This window comes from Leptonotus elevatus, chromosome 18 (assembly GCF_054856555.1).
Source record: "Leptonotus elevatus isolate MCC_2025b chromosome 18, RoL_Lele_1.0, whole genome shotgun sequence".
Lineage (NCBI taxonomy): Eukaryota > Metazoa > Chordata > Actinopteri > Syngnathiformes > Syngnathidae > Leptonotus > Leptonotus elevatus.
In genome coordinates this window covers 2,137,324-2,160,756 of record NC_141256.1, presented here as the reverse complement: position 1 = coordinate 2,160,756, position 23,433 = coordinate 2,137,324, and the positions used below count along the sequence as shown (strand labels likewise).

Below are 23,433 nucleotides of genomic sequence, written 5' to 3'. Positions count from 1 at the left end.
AGGAACCTATGATTGAACTGACGGTAGGAGGAACTTCTTTATCATTTATGGTCGACACTGGAGCTCGTCACTCTACCATTATGACATTGCCACCTGAAAATTCCCTCACCGCCGAAGGCATTTCGTTGGTTGGATTCAAGGGAGAGTAAACTATCCTGCATATGACAACTCCTATACACACCAAGTGTTTCACACAAACTTTGTTGCACTCCTTTGTGTTTGCACCGGACTGTCCAGTGAATCTTTTGGGAAGGGATCTTCTCATAAAAACTGCTCCATTAATCCAGTGTGGGACAGACGGGCTCACTCTTCAGTTTCCAGATGGACATACTTATTACTGCGCTGGTGACTCCGCCTCCAACGTCTCAACACGCCATGACATGCACCACTGCTGACATCTACTGGGCAAAGATTGACACTGATTCCTCCGGCTGGAGGGTTGCTGAAACTTTTTGGACACTTTGGTCGTCTTGGGTTCGTAATCTCAGGTCATATGATATGGTATCTGACTGTATGCATTGCACTCTTTTCTATGACAGATGTGGTGATGAGATATACAGTGAAGCGTTCCGAACAATTGATGACAACGCCTGGGAGTTGCGTGTGGATGATCTGTTTGCAGGCAAACCCGGTGTGGCTTATTCTGTTGCTCTGACTGAAGAACAATCACGATGGTATAGGATGGCGAATCCACCTGATCCATCTATGCCTCCGTGCCATCCTCATCTTTCACTGATGGTGTCATCCCAGCACACGGCGGAAGATTTGGGTCCATTTGTCCTGGCCTGCACAAAAGCAACTGATTGGCAACACTCTTTACATACAGACTTACTGTATTCCAAATCTCTTGATGCCTATTGGATTAAATCTGATTTGTTTGTATCTATGTCTGTTTTAGAACATCAGCTTTTGGACCGACATCATGGAAGAGAGACATCTGACAGCGAGCTTGCTGGTGATATGTTACAATCCTTGCCTGCTGCACTGTGGTTTACTGACCTGACTGATGAGTGCCTATGTAATGTTACTCCAGTAACTTTTAAATTGAAACCCGACTCCATTTGGGTACCACAGTACCCCATGAAGGAGGAAGGACGACTTGGCATCTCAGTAACAATTGAAGGTTTGCTTAAAGCGGGGGTTCTTTGCAAAATTTATAGGTCTGACTACAATACTCCTATTTTCCCAGTAGAAAAGAAAAATACTGGTAAATTTTGAATGGTACATGATCTACGAGCTATTAATGCTGTAGTTTTGACCCCTACACTGCCGGTGCCAAATCCTCACTCGACTCTGTCGCAGATCACTCCATTACAAACTCATTTTACCTGCATTGATCTTGCTAATGCATTCTTTTGTATCCCTCTTGATCTGTCTATGCAGAAGTATTTTGCATTTTTTACGTGGAATAATGAGTGTTACTCCTACACCAGGCTTCCTCAAGGTTTTGTGTTGTCTCCTTGACTTTTCAATGCTTCCCTTCGACAGTTGCTGTCATCTCTCCAACTTCCTCCAGATGTTCTTTTGGTGCAGTATGTGGACGATCTACTCCTAGCTGCACCATCCGAGGCGTCCTGCCTTCAAGCTACACAGCTCCTTTTGAGCCATCTGGCTTGGGTGGGTTTGAAGTGCTCCAAAGGCAAACTCCAAATTGCCCGACCTCAGGTTTCTTTTTTGGGTCGTCTTGTCTCGAGACAAAGAACAGGTATGTCTCCGTCACACAAAGATGACATCTTGCACCATCCCAAACCGAAAAATGTCAAACAAATGTTGGCTTTTCTGGGTCTTTGCAACTACTCCAGACATCGTGTTCCGGATTTTGCGGAACCGACTCATTTTCTCAGACAATTAGTGAATGAAAAAGGAATGAGAAACCTATCACATGTTCTTTTTTGGACTCCAGCTGCTGAAAACTCTTTTGTTCTGCTTAAACAGTTCTTGTCATCAGCTGCGGCTCTTGTCATCCCTAATTACAACAAAATGTTCTTTCTGGATGTTTCTAAAAAAAACAGCAGTGTTTCTGCTGTTCTTTTTCAGAAAGGGGAAAATGGTAAGAGACATGTTTGCCTTTATGCATCAACGCCTCTTGAAAAATATGAACAACGTCATCCTCTTTGTGCAGCCTTTGCTTTAGCATTAGCTCGCCTGATTCAGAAAACATCTCATATTGTGTTACATCACCCGCTGACAGTACGTACATCACATAGTACAGTGCAGTACGTAACCAGCCAAGCATTTACTATGACATGAGAAAGATTGAATCAGTCCTGACACAACCCCACATTTTGTTTATACATGAAGGAATTAACATGGCAGAGGGCCTGTTGGAGGGACAACCCCATTGCTGCACTCAGCGAATTTTGGAAGAAAACTCACTGAGAAATGACCTTTACGACACCCCACTTGACGACCCAGACTTGACGTTAATTACGGACGGCTGTTGTTTTAAAGGTAATAAAGAACTCCAATCAGGTTTTGCGGTAACACAAATGATAGGAACAACTTTTGACCTGATAGTGGCAGAGAGACTCACAGGGCCACAATCAGCTCAACGAGCAGAAATAGTGGCTCTAACAACTGCACTAAAGATAGCACAAGGAAAGACTGGAAACATTTACACTGACTCTGCGTATGCACATGTGGTTGTGCACACCACCATGGCAGAATGGCAAATAAATGACTACATGACTGCAACAGGGACACCTATTAAACACCATCAAGACATCTTTGCTTTGAAAGATGCCTTACTACTGCCTAAAGCAGTAGCTGTGATAAAATGTAAAGGACATTCAAGAAATAATGATTTTGTGTCAGTAGGAAATAATTCAGCAGACAAGGCGGCAAAGGAAGCTGCGGGCTACAGCCCAACACTACAATTGATGGTGAGCGAAGGTGAATTAGGAGAAGGACAAGAAATAACCACAGAAACAATTAAGCTGTGGCAGGAAAAGGCAAGTCCAGAAGAAAAAAGTGTGTGGATGTCCAAAGGGAGAGAAAAAGATGGAGCAGTTATATGGCAGAAAAAAGGTAAATATATTCCATCCCAGAAACAATTGAAAAATCTCATTTCTGAAGCCCATGGAATATGCCATGTTGGTGTAGAGGAAACATTGAGACGACTACACACCTAGTGGCATCCCTACATGAGACAAATTGTTAAAAGTGAACTGCAGGACTGCAGTGTTTGCAATAAATATAACAGTATGCCTACATCTAAACCTCCTCTGGGCACTCACGATCCGGAAGTGACTGCTCCGGGGCAGGTGATTTCGATGGATTTCACTGACATGATAAAACCAGTGGCAGGATACAGATATTTGTTGGTAATAGTGGATTCCTTTTCAGGATGGCCTGAGGCATATCAATGCAAATCTGAAACAGCAAATGTCGTGGTAAAACATTTGATTAATCATTACATACCATCACATGGATTTCCCAGAAAAATTAGATCAGACAATGGAACCCATTTCAAAAATAAACATCTACAAGCAGTAGAAAAAGCATTGGGGCTAAAACATACATTTGGTTCAGTGTATCATCCCCAATCCCAAGGACAGGTTGAGCGAATTAATAGAAATATTAAAGAAAAATTGGCTAAAGCACTGGCCTCATCCAATTTAAATTGGCTACAAGCTCATGTTGCATTAATGAATGTGTGAATGTCACCAAACTCAGCCAAAGGTTGGACTCCGTTTGAGGGTCACACAAACAGACCATTTCCGGCTCCAATGGCACCACTGGGAGAGTCGCACCTTGCATTACCTCCAGAACTCAAACAGCTAGCATCTACGTTCTCCGAGCTAACAAAAAAACAACCAGATGCTCCTTCAGAAATAAATGATTGTGAATATGTATGGTTAAAAGTGACTAAACGAAAATGGTCTGTACCCAGGTGGACTAGACCCCACAAGGTGACGGAGAGGACATCTTGTGCGGTTCGCCTGCAAAGAAAAGGGGACACTTGGTTCCACATCTCGTCTACACGGCCCGCCAGATCCGCCTCAGGCTCAGCGATCCCACCACCGTAGGACCACCTGACGACCCGACCGGAAAACCACGTCTACTGATCCAGTGTCCAGTTTTCCCTATTGAGGACATCATTCAACAAAGATTGAGTCACATTTACGGGCAAAATAATCCCGGTGACCAATTCTAGGACCTCGGGCAGTCTACCCTGGGGTCATCAAAGAAGCTGACAACGCCATTTTCTTATTCAACAAAGAACGTTATCTCGAGATGGCTTCAAAAAGGGAACGCATCTCCATCTGCTGCTACATCACGACACTCTTTCTCATATTGATTTTTCTGCCAATCTGGTATCTCTGGAAGCCCCTCAATACAACCTTGAACGTAACCACAACACATCGTATTAAGCGAGGTATTGATTCTCCACTCTCCATTCCCTGGATCATATACTGGACTTATAATAACTCAATAACAGTGACAGTGGCCCCAAACACGAACACCTCTGTTAGAATTCCCATTAGGTCTTTGAAAGGATTTAGGAACACTAAGCAGACTAAAGGGAAAGACTGGGTAAAATACTGGTGGTATTTGACAGGACATGTTTTACGGCTAGACTGGAGTACTCTTATAACTACCCAGGACGGAAGTCACTGGCCACCGGGAACTAGTGAGGAGGCTATTTTCTTTAGCAAAAGGGTAACACTGAGAAAACTGGGAGGTCTACTCGAATTGACTTTTGCTCTTCCCAATGGAAATATACGGCCGCCTAATGCAACTCTATATAACACTTCCTGTTGGGGATTATTACTATGGGCATGGTTCTCCGGAGCTGACCCCTATTTTCCCATTTTAGTTTGTGTCAATAAGACTATGGGTAACTTAGAACAACCAAAAATTACTAATTACATGAAGGTGACCGGGGTGAAAGCTGTTAGCGTACCGCTCGATGGTGTATATGAGTGGTTCCGTGTTATGACAGGGTTGTCCGGCAGCAGTAACAATTGGCTACTGCTGGCTAACGAAGCGGCCTGTGCCACTAACGAAAACTGTGTGGTATGCGTAGGACCACGACCTCTATTACGAGTAATCCCTGCTAAAATAGAGGATCACTGTGTAATGGAACTTATGAATAAAACTGTCCCCAATGCCAATTGCTCTAAATGGGATAAGGTGTATCCCCTCGTAAAATGGCAGAAAAACAAACCAATATTTTCAGACAAAGTTGCGGATGGTAATTTCTCATGTATTAAAATGTCAGGAACAGGAGAACAATTGGGAGAACTAAATCACATCACTCACTGCATTTCGGCAATAGACGTTGGACAAATGTTCAAACCTCAATCGAGAGGGGACATGTGGTGGTGGTGTGGCGATAACAGAATATTTGATAAGTTGCCTTTGAATAAAACAGGATATTGTGCTCTCATCACCCTCCTACTGCCAGTACAAATCTACCCCAACTCTGTTGATAACCTTCTAAATATGATTGATAATTGGCAACCCAAATTTCCTCCTTCTTTTCGAAAAACCAAACGGTCCTCTTGGCAAGAGCAGAATGTTCCCACTTACATTGATGCAATTGGAGTACCAAGAGGTGTGCCAGATGAGTACAAATTAGCTGATCAAGTACTCTCAGGGTTTTAATCTACAATTTGCTGTTGCTGCACCATTAACAAAAACGTAGACAGAATTAATTATGTACATTATAATGTACAAAGGCTGGGAAATTGGACTCAAAGTGGTTTTGAGGCTGTACACGGCCAGTTGGCTGCCACATCTTTGATTGCATTCCAAAACCGAATGGCACTAGATATGTTGCTGGCAGAAAAGGGCGGAGTCTGCTCAATGTTTGGAGATCAGTGTTACACCTTCATTCCTAACAACACTGCACCTGATGGAAGTTTGACTATTGCAATTGAAGGGCTTCGTACACTCAATAAGAAAATGAAAGAACATTCAGGTGTGGATACTTATGTATGGGATAATTGGATGGATGTGTTTTGGGCGCTATAAAACTTTAGTTTCCTCTATTTTAATATATATCGCTGTATTTGCTGCTTTGTTAACCACATGCGGGTGTTGCTGTATTCCATGTATTCGTTCCCTTTGCCAAAGAATTATTACCACTGCTATTGAAAAACAGGACATACAAAATAAGTCTTCTTATATGATGATTGAGTCTATCGTTCCCCCAAAGGAGCCCACTGTTGCGACATCCGACGAAGAGGACGAAGATCCCGCTGGAATTTTTCTATGAAATGTTTATTATCAACATTCCCTCAGTCGGACTCTTTTGAGCCCGACTGAGGGAAAGTTGACATTTTATCATTTCAATTTAATTATAACTGTTTTGATTTTAGTTACAACTGTTTAGATGTAGTCATAACTGTATTAACTTACTCAGTATAGCTTGATGAGTGTACTAAATGTGACGGAACGTTTGAAGATACTTTCTTCCTCATATCTGAGGAAGAGAGTGTGTTAAGAAAGGTTTACTGTGCAAAGTTGTGTTTGATCTGTGGATGTGTCTGTGCTGTCACAATTTATGCTAATTTTTAAAGGACCTTGTCTGGTTCCACATCAATGGGCCAGTATCTGGGTTTAAACTCAATGTGTTTTAATGATATGCTGTAAAAATGTAAAAGTCTTATCTGCTTCCTTCTGTCTCATGTGTATTGAACTCAGGACTGGGAGAAAAGGTGGGGGCTTAAAGAAGGGGGGGGGGCTGTATCCTGTGGAGGGGTGAAGGAGGCGTTGTCGAGATAGTATAAGAATACTGGGAGTCCGCTGAAAGAGCACGCAAGCGAGGAGCAGTTTGTGCTTTTATAAACCCGCTGTGTCCAGAATATTCTGCAAAATAAATCCTTTGAAAGAAACCTGATTCACCGATCTCCATTCTGATTTCTGATCTACGAAACACGCGGAAAACTTAAGGATCGTTTTCCAACAGTGCCTAGTAGCTAACTGTTAGAGTTAGCATCGGGTGCCTGGCTATCAACAGTACCGGTAGTTTGACAGCTGTTTGGTTTGCTTGTTTTCTTTACTTTGTTCAATATTGTGGACCTATGTTACTTTGTAATCCACTCTCCCTGTTTAAACAACGGCAGAGTGCCTTAAATTGCACTTGATGTATTTTTCATGATTAAAAATAAATAAATAGAACTTTGCCTTCATTTATAATTATTTTATAAAACACTAGCTTTAAATAACAAAAAACATTCAACATGTCCAATATGGCCATTTGGATTTCAGGAACACAACTTCAAGTGCATTACAAGTGCAACGTAAGGCAGGATACCTCGTTATTTTATACATGGACTATGTATAAAATAACCATGTATCTTGCCTTATATTGCACCTAAAGTTGTGTTTCTAAATCCTAACGGCCATATTAGACATTTAGAGTTTATTTTATTTTATTTAATGGGCAAAAGTATTTGATAAAATAAATTAAGACATAAGTTAAGCTCTATTTATCTGATTTCAGTTTAGTTTTAGTTTTTTTAAACAATCCGATCCGTGACTTTTGTGATCCGTTGCACCACTAGTTGTTTGGGTACAAAAACTTCGAGGTGGTCAACAAAAAAATAATTGCAGTATGTCCAAGATTAGATCACTGACGGAGAGGCAACAACTTTAAACTTCGTTCAACATCTGAAGTTGCACAAAGAACGGTAAGTAAGCTAATGTCAGTTGTTTATCGGTTAATTATTGTTACTAGTTGCAAAGTTAATGAGCCTGTAAACTCACTGGTAACACATTGCAAACACGGCAATCTGTTGCATCACTCTGGGTTCACTCTCTGAGTCCCTGACTCCAACTTTGATGGTCACCCGAAATAATATAATCTGCGATGTTGTTAAAATGACTCGATAGGACTTGAAACTCAATGTGTAGGACTTGTGAATCGCTTGAGACTTGTCAGTCTTGACTCGGGATTTGTCAGTCTTGACTTGGGACTTGACTCGGGACTTGACTCGGGACTTGAGGGCAAAGACTTACTTGTGACTTGCAAAACAATGACTTACTCCCACCTCTGTGGGATAGTGACAAATTGTTTTTTATTTTGGTCCTCAAAACACATTTTGACCTCCAGCAAATTTACCTTCTCGTAATTTTGCTTCATTTATATATTTATCTTATTTCATAAGCATTCCTTAAAGTTTAGTAGTTTACTATATAATTTTATGCAAGGAGATAGTGGCATATTGTCACGTACGCTAGCTATCTAGTTTTATACTTGATTAAATTGTGTTTTACCATTAACAGTCTGTGTTTCCATAGTGGTCACCATTGTAGAGTGACGTGACGTTGAAGTCAGGGTGCTTTTTTTTCCGACTTTGCAAGTGGGATTTCCGAGTTCAAGGGGGCGTTGAAGTATGAAGAATGCAGCATTAGAACAACCTGGAAATATTAGGGCAATATGCTCCCAGCACTACAGATGATAATTTGGACTTGATAAGAGTGCTGTAGACTGCCAGTCAGCAATATGAATGACGGTTCAATCACGTCAGCAACAGCAGACTAAGTTTCACGCCTGCTAGAACCTCGTCTAACTATTGTTGCAAGAAGTGTAACTCGATGTTGGCGAATGGGTTGAGCTGCAGGCAGACCGATTCTGAGCTCCATGTGTGGTGGATGTCATCGTATTTCATTCATAAATATAACAGCTTGCATCAAACCCTCTGAATCATTGCAGAAATCATTGAGCACATTCCTATCATATGTATTATGAATTTTTAAAATCATCTAACTGGCCACAGCACAGCTCCGGAGGGTGCGCGCTGTGAATGAGGGTCACACGAGAACATGCACGATCTGGGGCAAAGGCAGTCCTGCCTCATGGGTCTGTGATCTACCTATTCTGAGTTTACGTCACACCTCAAAAATGAGGACCTTACTCCGTGAAATGACGCTCTCCGCTCATTGAAAAGCATTGGACTTTGGATTGTTGAAATTTGATTTGTGAGGATTATTTTGATTTCAAAAAAAAAAAATTGATGAACTGATTAATATAACAATCTGCCTGGTTTGTATACTAGTCACAGGCAAAAGTAATACAAACAGCCATTTCTATTGACCGTGTAAAGGAAACATGTGCATTGTGAAAATACCAGAACTGCCCGAATGTTCGGAATTGTCAATGGCCAACTTTTTATCATCTTCCCATTGACGGGAAAGGGAATGTGCCTCATTTTGTAACCGTGCGTACATACCACTTCGGCATACTTGCCAACTCTTCTGATTCAAGCGCTTTATGTGCAAATGTGTGTGTACATATGTCTAAAAATTACATTTTTAAATCAGCTTAATCTCATCTTTGAATTTTGATTAATCACGATCAATCACTTAATTAAAAAAAAAATTGCCTGCCAAATTTGACAAGTGTCTATTATGTATTAATTATTTCGGCAGTTAATGTTATGAGGATGTCTTCAACATTTTTTGATCCACTGCACACTCTCAATCTCCTCGTTTTCTAATCAGTTAATTACTTGCATAATTTAAAATAGAAAAAAAAATGACCCCAATATTTTGACATGACATATATTCTGAATGTCATATATTCTGAATGTAAACATTTATTAAATGCTTTACTTTTATGCATGTAGTTTGGTTGACCTTGAAAGGTCTCACATTATTCAACTTTTCAACATACTAAAATAGTTCTCAAATGTGTAAAAGACATGTCTGTGACATAATTCGTCAAAATTGACTTTGGATCTAATATTTTTGCTGTCCCTAAATCAGCCAAAAAACGCTCTGTTCAAAACAGCCTGTTTTAGGGGTGTGTCACTTTTATGTAAATAGCTGCACCAGGCCACGCCTAGGCCATACCCTTTTCTCTCGAAGGGGCAGTGATTTCGGTCATGGTAGCCATGTGCTAATGTTGCAAATCTGCCGCACACGTTATTTTGCCGTGAATGTCTCAGATTTGCCGTGAATACTTGTAGACATATACATGCGGTTATGAATAACACAAATGTGCACATTTAGGCACCTGCACGGTCACAACGTGCAAGCTGTCTCGTCGAGGCCACTTAGCGGCCGGTTAGCATCACAGAGTCATGTCAATTAGGTGGCGAGTTGCCAGTCACGGCAAATTAACCACCGCAAATTGTATCTTACAATACGCAACCGCTTCATATTATCCAACCACCATCTGCTTTATCATATCTGACCTCTTGTAACCAAACAACCTCCACACAACAAATGTAGCACCCACTTTAGGCACTAAAAATACACCAGTAATATGGTAGAAGGTGCACATCTCTTATTAGAAAGGATAGGAAGGAAGGTTAAATCAAAAATGTTAAACTTACATCTTTCACGTTTGTAGTCGTGTCACACTGTTGGGACCAATCCATTATATTTAAACGTGTTGTAAATCTAGCTCTGAACAGGCTTTCACTAACAAAACAGTCCTTTGAGAAATGATGTCGGTACACGTCCTTCAAAAATAAAATTAATCCACTGTCTTCTCAAAGACTTGGGACGAAGGAAGCAACCACTTTTTCCTGATCATTGTTTCCCCTTTACACGGAGCATTTGCGAGCAGGAGGAGAAAAAGAAAGGAGCAGCCAGCTTCTCAAATTTCAGTGGGCGTGACAAACCTTTACCAGAGGTGGTGCCACTAACCCGAGGGGGCTAGGTCGAGTGCACTTCCGTGTCTTTTTGGCGTCACTAAATCACGGAAATTTAATCTGCCCGTTTGAAGCACACAATAGAAGAAAAAAGATCTCGCAGTTCTGTAGGAGGTGCTCATGATGTTTATGGAAGACGGTCGTTAAGATTACTTTAAAAACATCTCTCTCCCCTCATTGGGCGGGTTCCGGAATTTGGTGTTCCGGAATTTGGTGTTTCGTGTTATGGTGTGGATGGATAGAACGGATTTCAATGACGACGTGCGCCTATGCCGCTGGATTGCTCGTTGCCTGAGGGGAACGGCCATTTCTCATGCAATGATATGGAACGTGCATGGAACGGCGGCCTGGGTTCTATACATAGTATTCACATGACGTCACTGACCCCCACCTATCGACTCAGAACGCCTTTGGTGTGGCAAGCAGCCAGCAATACAACACCAGCAAATGCTGAGGAGTTACTATGATTCATTAATTTTGTTCATTAATTCTGGATTTTCACAAACCGCTTCACAATGGTGCACACGTGTGCCATTCACAGGTGCAAAATTGGGCTAACAAAGATGTGAAATGAAACTTCTAGATAGTATTCACATGCCGTCATTTGCCCCACATTGTGTGCCGGTCCATGGAATGTCAATTTTTGAATATAAATTACAAAGATACATCAAAAGGATTTCCAAACGACAAAGTCTATCAAAGAGTGTTCTGACCATTTTGATTAAGGTAAGTGTCATTGTAAGGTGGTAAAAAATGCTTTTACCATAATGCGATTGTGACATATGTGGGCCGCTAGCCGTGGCTAGCTCAGGCTAAAAATAGATTCATGGTCAAGATGTTCGAGTTTGAGATCTCTTCAAATACCCTCCTCAAGGTCTCCTTGTTGTTGTAACATGCTAGCGCCAGTAGCTATAGCGCGGTCGGAGAACTAGCTAACTTGGTTTAAAAATAACCCGAGATTCTTCACCTCTAATTCACAAATGATAAATGCACAAAGCAACCAATAAAAGCCGAAAGTACAGAAGACGCAAGAATGTCTGTGTTTTGAGAGCCATTCTACCTTAGAGCATACGTTGCCATGTAGTCCGGTCCGGGCTTTAGTATCGGCAAATGTTTGTAATCCAATGGATTCTACTAACCAAACATTTCAACATGTACCGCTGCAAACAATCTTGAGCTAAATCTTCTGCATACGTCTTGCTTACACAAATAACGTTAGAGGAAGCTGGGGGTGACATTCATCAATACCAAAAGAACATTCGGTGTAAACACAATAGAAGCAAAGGTGACTCCCTGGAAAGTTGCCCCAACATGAGGGGCAGACTCGCGATCCCGTGACGTTAGTGAAGACTATGTTTAGCTATAAAGCTTTGTGCTTAAAAAGACTTGTTATCTCTTCAGGAGGCAGTTCAGACACGAAAGCAAGTGGTGTCTGGGGGCTTGGGGGCCTGGGGGCAGCTGGGGCTGGGTTGGGTGGATGGTGGGGGTGGATGGGGGCGGGGGGTCGTGGGGGGTGCGTGGGTTGTGGGCCGGTGGGGTGACTGGCGGGCCTGCAGTGTCCCGTCCTGCTGCGTTGGGTCGGGGGCGCGGGCCGTGTTGGGGTGGGGGGCGCTCCTGCTCCTGGGTTTGCTCTCCGGCCGGTGGCCCTGGCGGGGCCCGGGGGTCGTTCTTTGGCGCTGCCGCGGCCTGGGGGGTCCTGAGATGTTGCGCTTGCTCTGTCCTGGCAGGGGTCGACGGCTCCCCTCTTTGGTGGAGATTTTCATGCATGCCAGATCCACCACACCAGCATCTATCGATCTCACTCGGCTTCGTCTGTCCTTCCTTCCTTTCCTTAGTCTCTCCTTCGGTCTCTTGAGGTCTCCCTGATTTTTTTTTGGATCTGTTGGAATTTAGATGTTTCTGGGGTTGGGGAAGAATTCTGGTGGGTGGCCCGGTGGGTGGTGTCTGGTCGGTGCTGGATTTCACTTTCCTTTGTTTTCTTTGGTCCCCTCGGGTCTCCTGACGGCGGTGTTCGGTTTAGGTGAACGGTATGGGATTTTTTCTAATAGGTTTTTGGTGAGCTAACAAATACACGCACGCACATACACATACTCACCCACATACAAAAAAAAAAAAAAAAAGAGCAATGATGATGACATTACCGAATGAACAATACTGAGCTCTTTAGAAAAAAGAAAAAAAAAGAATATAAGTTTCATCATTATTCACAAATCTGTTTAAAACAGTGGGGAAATTAGCTTTTTGCAACATGGCCCTGGTTGATCTCTTATACTCTGTTGCCAACAGCTGGCCATTTTTTGTAATAACTACCATTGCTCTAAGCGACCTTTTCAGGTCAGAGGCTGCATCAAAGCCTTCTGTATGCTCTAGCATAAATAAATTAAAAAATTTAAAAAAATAAAAACATTAAAAAACGTAGAAATGCGTTTTTGGGGACCATGACAATATTTATAATAGAACGTTTTTATACGTTTCTCTCAAATTAGTTAGAACGATTTACATCATTATTATTGGGGATGGGCGAGTACCGATACCAGGTATCGGTATCATCTGTGCCAATACAGGCCATATTTTAAGGTGTTGGTACTCATGGAGGCTGTCTATACTAGTATCTGCCGACCTCTCGTGGCCATTTTACAATCAGATGCTAAAGGTATACATGTCTGACAGATGCGTATTAAGATGCAATTCTCTAATTATTATATGTTGTATAATTCTCTAATTATCATATGTTGTCAGCAAGCTTTCTGATGATACAAACCTTTTGAAAATATGATATACTACTGTAGATTGAAAAGTTATGAACATCTTTCAGCTGTTTTTTTTTTAAACTTATTTTTTCCTGTGCATTGCCTGAGATCCGTCTAACAGGTCTAACCCATTTTGAGGGTAATTAGGCACTCATTAGGTAAATTAGGGCACTGTTTTTTAGGATGAATTCTGATTCAGTTGTGCGAACAAAAAGTACACACGTGTCATGAATCCGACAGTTTTCCGCATGTACTCAACTTGTGCACAGAGTATGAACATTCCTACAAATGTATTAGTAAATGAGGCCTAATGAGAGGAGTTGCTTCAATTGGCAGCAAGACAAGTCAGCTGTCTTCACGCCCACAATCATAGAAATTATTATTATTTTTTTTTTAAATGCACCACATTACACCGTCTTTGGTCTTTATGGTATGCAAAAATACTACAACTTAATTTAGCCCGCCCCTGCGCAGATTTATACCGCACCCCGTGTCACACTTGCACTGGGCACGAAAATAGAGCCCAAGAGCTCAACAATTTAACACTAAATAGTTCTCACACTTGCACTGGACATGAGAATAGAGTCCTGTGTTTCTTGGATAGTTTGGGAATGCTTCTGGATCCCCTGAAAGAGCTGGATGATGTGGCTGGAGAAATTAAAGGCTAGTTTTTTTTAAGTTAGGCTTAGCGTGTTACATTGAGTATGCCCTGTTTAAGCTGTTGCCCTTGTGACCTGACCCTGGATAAGAGGATGAATGGGTGAATGAATTGATGAATTCATTTTGTGATTGTGATGCATTTTGGAAGCAAATTATGTTTGTGTTTATCTATTAGGTGTTTTAAATCAACAGAATGAATTAGATGTACCAGTGCATACCTGTGGTATCAGAGCCAGAACCCATTATATTTTCTGAATTGTCAGGTATTCCCTTCGCCTGCATTATGCAAACATCTCCTCCAGCTGTTAGCACAGTGTAGTTTTATTAACAGCTGTTTAGACTGGCAAGTTTAAAAATCCTTTATTTTATTGTCAAAAAAATGATTTAAACCATAACCTAATAAGAGATCAAACCATTCATTCATGGTGTGTGTGAGCCTTAAGCTGGGACAATGGTGACATCCCAGTGTAATGAAATAGTGCTCCCTTGTGATAGAAAGCAAGTATTACATTACCCTAAAATATTATGAAAGTTAATATTGATTGATTTTGTTCAGCCCCACATAAAATACACATTTGTACTTAAATTAAACAAATATTAAATAAATAAATAAATAAAATAAAATAAAATAAATAAATAACCTGTTGGGTAAATGTTGGATAAAGTACATATTTGTATTTAATTTGGTCTAGAAATATCCATTGTTGATTTGTCTTTATATATTAATCTCAATCGCTGATTCCTGCCCAAATTGTTTGTGCAAAATCAACCACAAGAATTGCAACATGGAATGTAAGGACACTATCAAACAGGGAAACTCGCCCAATTATTCAGAGAATTCAAACAATACCAATTGACAGCAATGGGCATTAGCAAAATTAGGAGGACAGGAAGCGGAAAAATAAATTCTGAAGAATTAACAATTCTTTACTCTGGACATGATGACCAGCATATGTACGGAGTGGGGATAGTGCTAAACAAAGAAGCTAGTTTGGCACTGATTAGCTGGAATCCAGTAAATGAAAGAATCATAACAGATTAATTCTATAAAAAACTTCAGGAAACAGTGAACAGGATACCAAGACATAACCTATTACTTCTGCTTGGCGATATGAATGCGCAAATAAATCAGGAAAGAGAAGGCTTAAAACATACAGTTGGACCATTTGGATCCTCCAAAAGAACTAATGACAATGGTGAAAGACTCATTTTATTTTGGAGTGTAAACTCATTAGTTATTGGTAACACCTTTTTAAACTCTTTTACTGCCAAATACATTAAAAGACGTTCACTATGTTTTTTTTTTTTTTTTTTTAAACGGGTGGAGGAAAGCCTTGGCCAGCTGTGCTGAAAGTATCAAGCAGATCTAGTTAATATAATGACTATTTTTGGCCCCTAGATGGCAGCGATGACTCTCTTTGGACAAGATTGGGTAGGCGTCAGTAGAAGACGTGAGGCGGAGCTAGAGTGTTGAGGGGAGAGTGGCTGATGAAGCGAAAATGGTGACCGGTTGCAAGCAGCTCACGCTTGAGCATTTTTTTCAAAGACGAAAAGCATCAACCAATGCTAAAAAGCACATTGATGACGACGATGATGATGATGGTGACTCCGAGCTTGACGCCGAAGTTGGAAGCGTTGACGCGGCGGCTATGATCACGTCATAAAGCCTCACCGGCTAGCAATGCTAACGGCGGAAAACGAGCACTTCTGCACAGGCGGACGTTCAATCAGACGATGAAGAGTAGTCGAAAAGCATCGACCAATGCTAAAGAGCACATTGGTGATGACGATGATGATGATGGTGAGTCCGAGGTTGACGCCGAAGTTGGAAGCGTTGACGCGGCGGCTATGATCACATCATAAAGCCTCACCGGCTAGCGATGCTAACGCCGGAAAACGCGGAGCACAACCGAGCACTTCTGCACAGGCGGACGTTCAATCGGACGATGAAGAGTACCCCGAGTCCAATGCATATTCATCAGAGGAGTGGGCACAGTCTGATCACGGAGAATACACTGGTTCTGGACTATGAATGGAGTGGATAAGATGGATCAGAACATCGACCACCCGGTATAGGAACGGAAGTACATGAGGAAGCCAGACGTAACACCACCGTAACGTAACCGTATCATGATCCTGATAGTAGACTTGATGGCAACATGGCCAAACACACACTGCAGTATATACTTGCTATTCCCCGGAAAAAAAGGCCGGCAAGAAAGTGTAGCGTCTGCACGCGAAGGGGCAATCGCAGTGAAACTAATCTGTTGTGCAAATCCTGCTGCGTCTCCTTGCACGTAGGGGAGTGTTACACAAAAAGAAAAACTGTAGTTGAAACATCCACATAATTATAAATAGTACCACAGTTGCACACATTTGTAAATAGTTTGCCAAATTGTGTCAAATTGTTACACTGTTGAATGTAAATAAACGTATTTTGCTATCAAAAAACACTGTTTCATTGTTGGTGGTAGTGTTTTACATAAGTAAAGCACTGTTTAGATGTTTGTGGCATCATTCATGGAAAAAATGTGTCAAATTCACTAGAGTGCATGAAATAATATCGTTTCACTAAAAGCTTGATTTCTCCGTATTTTGTTTCAAAACAGAGCATTTGGGTGAAACTAACCATTTTCTATTGTTGATTACTGAAAAACGGAATAAGGTAGAAACAAACTTTTTCTGATGAAAGATGAGAGTTCAATCTTTCATTTGGTAGTATGTGTGTTTCCATAGTCCAAACACAAAATTTTCTGTGGACCTTGAAAGATCAGTCAAAATGCTTAAATCGGCTGGCACCCACAGCATCCCTTTTCTGAAAACGTCTGGCAGTCAAAGAGTTAAGCATAAAAAAATACACAAGAAGACATGGAGATCGCCAGATCGAAATACATTCAATGAAATCGATTATATCTGCATCTCTAAGAGATGCCGTTCGTTGTTACAAGATGTCAGAACTTACAGAGGGAGAGCAGATATTTTATCTGATCACTATATTGTGATTGCAAACCTAAAACTGAGACTGAAAAAACAACCGTCAAAATTGTACTAGATTGAAAAGTTGAAAAAACAAGACGCCGTTGCAAATAAAAATTTAAAGCAAATTTGAAGTACTTGGAGATAATAAAGATATTGAAGAGAATTGGAGTTTGCTGAAAGTTTGTGAAAAGAATGTGCTGAAGAAACTATTGGTAGGAGAAGAGGACATTACAAAGAACGGTGGATATCTGAAGCAACTTGGAAACGGATAGATCAAAGGAAGATTTCGAAAATAAAAAGGGATAAAGCAATAAGTACAACCGAAAAATAAGAAACAATTACAAATGACAAATTATTGAACAGGGAGGTAGAGAAAAGCTGCAAAAACGATAAACAAATGTGGTTTGAAGAAAAGGGCCATGAGGTTACAAGGAACGATATGAAGACACTCAAGTGACTTTAGAAACAATAAAGGATGCATACTGTATCGTCTAGGGATGAGCAAGAACCAATACCAGGTATCGTAAAGGTGCCAATACCAGCCTTATTTTAAGGTGTCGGTACTCATGACGGTGGCCGATACCAGTATCAGCTAGAAACTAGAGGAATTGAAAATTGCCATTTATTAAATTTTAAGGAAAAATACTATATTGCGATCTATAGGTCTTTCTTTTAAATTATCTGTCTTTTTTTGGCGTGGGGGGGGGGGAGAGTTGGTTATGAACTAGTGGTATCGGTGACTAATCAAGACTTGAGTATCGGTCTGAAATTAAGTATCATCCCTAGTATTGTCTATTGAAAAATTTTGAAGATGAATGCGTTATTGAGGTAGATTTGAGTCAGACATTACCATAATTTAAGTGTCACTCTAAATATTGACTTCCTTTAAGATGTAACAACAGGATGCTGAAAAAGGCAAAGACAGAGGGAAATGCCCATTGCTAGTTGTGCTGGATTGAATGAGATGTGTGTGTGTCCAAACTTTTGGCCTGAACTGGATATACAGTACAGGCCAAAAGTTTGGACATACATCATTCAATGTGTTTGCTTTATTCTCATTACTATTTATATTGTAGATTCTCACTAAAGGCATCAAAACTAAGAATGAACACATATGGAGTCATGTACGTAACAAAAAAACCCCACCACTACTACCACAGAGGGGCAGCTCTGCCTACGGACAATTAATCAAAAGCTATGATTACAATTAAACTTAATAAATCAAGATAACACAATTGAAAGTACTACTACGGGCTAAAAAAAGTACAAATCTGTTCTGGGAAAAGTCAAAATTCTGAGGAAAAGAAGTCAGAATTTCTCAGATGCCTGACTTTTTTCTTTGTATTCTGAGACTCATGTCTGATTTCAGAATAAGAGGTGCCGTACTGCAAAAAAGGCTCACAAAAGAAAAACTGTTATACTGTATTATAAATACTGTATTATAATTTCAATAATTGCTTGTCTCTCTGAGAGCTGACCACCACTCTTTCAAGGATTTTACTGGAGGTCCGGATTTTACAATCTCTCTTTTCTGCAAATGTTAAAGTCTGGTCCATCTTTGAGGCGATGAAAGCTTGGCTGGGGGTTGTATTTTTTTTTCATTTCTTCAACCAGGAATTCTCTCTCAGCCTCCAAGTTCAGCCTCACTCTGCCCCTCAAGAACTGCTGTAGCCAAGTATTCTGAGTCCGCCTAATTGTATACTGGTTTATAATAAAAGAAAGGAGCCAAAAATGAAAGTCAGCCACAGCATTCCCTTTTTTTTACTCAGTGAATCAGCAGAAAACTTCCACCACTCCCCAAAATACAGAGCCCACTTTACGACACCTCTACTCACAGGCACATAATACAAAAAAGGTGATAGCCTAAATTAAACAAGTGAAAGTCTGTTACACTAAACAGTCCTATAAAACACAAAATGACAGAAAAACTCATCAGTGGCGGGGAAGTAGGCCTAAGCTGTCCAATAATAGACAGACCTGACACAACAAGCCCAAGGTTGAGTCGCACACGGCATCTCTTTGTTCAGGACAAGTCAAAATGCTGCGAGCTAGCGGGTGTTAACACCCATTGAGAAAAGGCCAATGTTTTCCTTGGCTTCTTTGTACAACGAGCATTACCGCCGCCTATTGACCGGCATGAATGAGTGTTTGCTATTTATTGTTGTAAGTGATCTTAACTTTAAATGAAGTAATCGTCACTCTTAAACACTAGTTACTTTGCATTTTTAAGCATGCAAGTTATTGTTACTTAATAAATAATAGTCATGAAGGCATATTTTTGATAACCTAGCATATATATATATATATATATATATATATATATATATATATATATATATATATATATATATATATATATATATATATATATATATTGTTCTGTTATGGACATGAGGAAATCTGATATACAGTATGCTGCAACTACTTGTGTCACTTGTACAATCCTCTATGTTTGTTTTATTTCATTCTGTACAGATTAACTGTTTTTTGCTTTGTTTTGTTTTTTTAAATCAGATGGGAAAAAAACAACCCCAAAAGCTCCTTCCACACTCCCACTGCCAAGTTCCCATAGGATATGACAGGCTGTGGACCCATCAGTAATGCAAATGAGAAATTCCATCATCTCTCATCATGCATGTGCATCAAAATCATTGTAACACACAGAGATCTGCATGTCTTTGTACTTGGCTGAGGGGCAAGGCTGCCTGAATAAATCATTCAGAGGGGGCATGCTATCAGACTCCTGTCAGACCGCTCAGCAGTCTCCTTTGGCTGAAGCCCTCGTCCCCTTTATGGCGAAGCAGCGTTCACCTCTCTGTCTGCAGTGTGTGTGTGGAGGGGAAGGATGCCACACATTATATCCCATTTGTCACAAGATGAGGTTGACAATTCTATTCAGGATTTACAAGTCTGGCCAAATATTGTGCTTTTTTTCCTGTCTATCTAATCTTCTTAAAATATAAAACGTAACATTTTAATAATTATCTTGAGTTGTGTAAAGTAAAAAGCGAAAGTAGCTTGGAGACGCTGTCCAAGATGCATTGATCTGAGAATATTGACATCATCGGAAAAATAAATACAGATAAACAAAAGAACAATTATTTTTCATGTACAATTATCACCTTTAAAAAGGCATTTTACCACTTGCTGTCAACTGAAAATGACATCACATGTGTTGAGGGCTCCTGCAACAACCAATTACGGCTCAAGGTAAGCCATAATTGGTTGTTACCTGACACCACACTTCGTAAGGCTATCACCAATGGCTACAAATTACTATTTGGAGGGAGTGAGCAGCTCGGTGAGCAGGAGCAAGCGGGAGCGGTTAGCAAGAGTGGCTAGCAACAACTAGCTGTAGCCGCTAACAAGACCGACTAGCGGGAGAAGCTAGCAAAAGTAAGCGAGAGCACATCAGAGGGAGACAAGTGGCAGGAGCCCGAATCACATGACTCAGTGATGACCACATGCAGGCCCCAGCTGTGGAAGGTAAGAGGCGGTTGACCCATTGGGTCCGAAACTAACTGCTAGCACCACCAGAAGCTAACTACGTTTGTGCAGTTTTTCTCCTTCGGGTATTAGAAGCCGGTAGCAGAAAGATGGCAGTGAAACAGGTCAGCCCCTTGTGAGACGCGGCACGACTTATGAAAAATAATTATTGATTACTTGACATATGATTATAGTAAAAATGTACGTTGATGTGATAGAGCATATCATTTTTGCATATTATTTAAATTAATAGCGTTTTTTTAAAATGAATTAATTATTGGTTCACAACCAGATGGCGCTAAATGATACACACTGTCTCTTTAAATAGTGCAAGTACAGTTTTTAAAGATTTCATAAACTTTTTAAAGATTTCATAAACTTTTTAAAGATTTCATAAACTTGAATATATCTAGTATTTTAATTAGTGCAACATGCATTTACATAAGCAATTAAATCTGTGTCACAGCAGGTACGCCAATACCAATAGAAAACCATTTCAGGCAGCCAATATTCTTTCGGCAATGCCGTCCTGTTTGGCTGCATTTGTGTGTGAGAGAGAGAGATGAGAAATGAGAGGTTACTCTCCAACAGGTGAACCAACAGCTGTTAGAAAATGGAAATTGTTTGTTTACATTAAACCATCAGCCAAGTGATAGCGACTGTGCTGAGGGAATACAACTCTGAACCTCCAGTATGACTAAGGCCCCGTCCACACGAAAGCCAGTTTCAATGTATCCTCACAAGTTCCTTACCGTTTAGGCTGTTCGTCCACACGATGGTGCGGTTTCGCAGCTTGAAACCGATCACTTTTGAAACCGGGCTCCAGAGTGGAAAGATTTCAAAACGCGCCCCGTACGTGTACGTCTTGACACCATATGCAGGATACTCCTTCAGTGATGACGTAATGGTCGCAGCTCGATGACGATGCATTGTCGCAGATTGATGACGTATGCGCCAATTCTCGCGTAACTGCGCGCAAAGCGTCAGTCTGTAAACAACAGATAGCCGTGTCGTAGTCATTTTGCGCAGCCTCCTTAGCTTGCTTATGCTTTTCCACCAAAATATTCCATCCATCCATTCATCATTTACTGCTTATCCGGGGTATGGTCGCGGGGGCAGCAGCTTTAGTAGGGAAACCCAGACTTCCCTCTCCCCAGCCACTTCAACCAGCTCTTTAGACAGGATCTTAAGGCGTTCCCAGGCCAGCCGAGAGACATAGTCTCTCCAGCTTGTCCTGGGTCGTCTCCGGGCCCTTCCGCCGGTGGGACATGCCCGGAACACTCTCCAGTGAGGCGTCCAGGAGGCATCCGAACCAGATGCCCGAGCCACCTTAACTGGTTCTTCTCAACGCGGAGGAGTAGCGGCTCGACACTGAGTCCGGGATCTTGTTCTTTCGGTCACGACCCACAGCTCGTGACCATAGGTGAGGGTAGAAACGTAGATCGACCGGTAAATAGAGAGCTTTGCCTTTCGGCTCAGCTCCTTCTTTACCACAACGGATACAGAGTCCGCATCACTGCAGACGCTGCACCGATCCGCTGTCGATCTCCCGCTCCAACCTACCCTCACTCATGAACAAGACCCCAAGATACTTGAACTCCTCCACTTGGGGCAGGATCTAATCTCCGACCCGGAGAGGGCACCCCACTCTTTTCCGACTGAGGACCATTGTCTCGGATTTGGAGGTGCTGATTTTCACCCCAACCGCTTCACACTCGGCTGCGCACCGCTCCAGCAAGAGTTGGAGATCACAGCTTGAAGAAGCCAACAACACCACATCATCTGCAAAAAGCAGAGATGCAATGTTAAGGCCACCAAACCGGACCCCCTCAACGCCTCGGCTGCGCCTAGAAATTCTGTCCATAAAAGTTATGAACAGAATTGGTGACAAAGGGCAACCTTGGCGGAGTCCAACCCTCACTGGAAACGGATTTGAATTACTGCTGGTAATGCGGACCAAACTCTGACATCCGTTGTACAGGGACCGAACAGCCCGTATCAGGGGGCTCTGTACCCCCTACTCCCGAAGCACCCTCCACAAGACTCCCAGAGGGACACGGTCAAACGCCTTCTCCAAGTCCACAAATCACATGTGGACTGGTTGGGCGAACTCCCATGCACCCTCGAAGATCCTGCCGAGGGTGTAGAGCTGGTCCACTGTTCCACACTACACTGCTCCTCCTGAATCTGAGATTCGACTTCCCGACAGACCTCCTCTCCAGCACCCCTGAATAGACCTTACCAGGGAGGCTGAGGGGTGTGATCCCTCTATAGTTGGAACACACCCTCTGGTCCCCCTTCTTAAAAAGGGGGACCACCACCCCGGTCTAATGGATCATCGAACTGCGGCCTAGGGTGCCCTTGTGCCAAGTGCACATATGGACACCCCTGTGTTTGAACATGGTGTTCGTTATGGGCAGTCCGTGGCGAGCACAGAAGTCCAAAGGCAGATTACAGCCTTGTCACCAATCAATCACAGGGCATAATTATGATGACGACTATGATGTTTATTTGTCTATTTTTATGTACAGAGCTTTGTTTCAATTGCAGTTGTTGTTGTTTTTTTTTTAAGCATTCTATAAATAAAGATGAGTAATCAATGATTTAGTTTATAAGATTCACAGTTTTAAATGACACATATCTAACACTGCTAAATATGATTACATTTTTTATTATTCCACTAAAAGAATGTTTCCCTTAGTTGCGATAACAGTGATAATCTGAATTGGGGGGAAAAGTGTGAATTTATTTTACTGGTTTAACCACCATCTGTCACTAGAGGGCAGTCACGTGTTATTTCGTGAATATCAAACTTCCGCTATGAGTTAAAACAAAGCTGTGTTTCCATTCAAAATGGTCATGAAGGAAGGACCTGATCTAATTTTATGGCCTCTTGATAAATCTTAACAGAAACACTTGAATAATGTTTTTGCACCATTAAATAAATT

General features: G+C 41.4%; 2 pseudogenes; both read left to right on the top strand.

The window, feature by feature from the left end:
• The first annotated feature begins 8 nt into the window (after positions 1-8).
• Positions 9-3,057, top strand: LOC147158229 (uncharacterized; annotated as a pseudogene).
• A 1,179-nt stretch (positions 3,058-4,236) lies between these two features.
• The window catches only part of LOC147158228 (uncharacterized), a 57,175-nt pseudogene continuing 37,978 nt past the window's right edge, over positions 4,237-23,433 (top strand).